We start from the raw sequence: 983 nt of genomic DNA, 5'->3' as shown, positions 1-983 counted from the left end.
CCCCCACTGGCGACTGGCTCAATCGGCGAGGAATAAATACTTCCCCCCCCCCCTCCCCCCATCGCTCGCTCTCTCGTCCCTGTTCGTCGAATTGGATAAGAAACATCCATCCATTTAAATAAAATTATATATGTGGTCCCGGGTGTGACGACGCCCTCCATGGCTGCTGCGGGCGCCCCGCCCCGCCACAAACCTGTCCGTTCTTCTGGCGCGCGCGACCGCCCCCCCCCCTCCCCAATCCTTTTCATACCTTCAACTGAAGCACCGGATACCAGCAGGGAAACTGCATTCACCTTTTGCTCGAAACTAGAAGCCGATGGGACCTGCGTTTGCGGCTCCCTGAAAACTCATGGACTGTGGAAAAACAAAAGTTCTAAAAGGTGCTACTGCAGTGCAATGTAAGTTTCTTACGAACAATTGCTCTTAGGAACGTACAAAGGATTTGTATTAGAAACAAATTGTTTGCATCACGAAGAGCCTGGTTTGTATTACCCACGAGGCTTTTCGTATTACGAATGAGGGCTGTTCGTAATATGAAGGAAATTCGTTCGTAATATGGCTGCTTTGAATCCTTTGTACAAACCCAATTCTTCGTAGTACGAACACTATGCTGCTGGTTGTAAGAAACTAAAAGTGCCTTTGTTAAAGGCACTACGATCGAAAATTGTGGAAAATAGCAGCTTTGGAGGCCAGTAGTGCCTTTGTAGAGGCACTATTTCACTAACGTCTCTTAACAGACATTTGACAGGCTTTTTTCAGTAGAAAGTATGGGCTGTCACCCGCTGTCGGCGCGTCTCAGCGGGCCGTATGGATATCGAGGAGGCTGAGTTGCCGACAGGCTTTCATGGCTTTGCTACGTGGCAGCCGCGTTACCGTAACTATCGCCGTCACCATCGCCTTCACATCTCGCATGTGCCCATTCCATTTTTCACGAACGGACGTGGCAGATGCGCCCGAGCCCGATTGACAAAAGCTGCACACGG

The 983-nt window shown here is 50.2% G+C and overlaps 1 protein-coding gene across 1 annotated transcript in view; it reads left to right on the top strand.

Moving 5' to 3' along the window:
• The window catches only part of LOC113202583 (semaphorin-5A), a 77,049-nt gene that overhangs the window by 62,947 nt on the left and 13,119 nt on the right, over positions 1–983 (top strand). The gene's annotated exons all lie outside the window — the stretch shown is intronic.

The sequence above is a fragment of the Frankliniella occidentalis genome, unplaced genomic scaffold, assembly GCF_000697945.3.
Source record: "Frankliniella occidentalis isolate FOCC.00 unplaced genomic scaffold, Focc_3.1 Scaffold56, whole genome shotgun sequence".
Classification (NCBI taxonomy): Eukaryota; Metazoa; Arthropoda; class Insecta; order Thysanoptera; family Thripidae; genus Frankliniella; species Frankliniella occidentalis.
The sequence above is the reverse complement of the archived record's forward strand: the minus strand, read 5'-3'. Positions and strand labels throughout refer to the sequence as shown.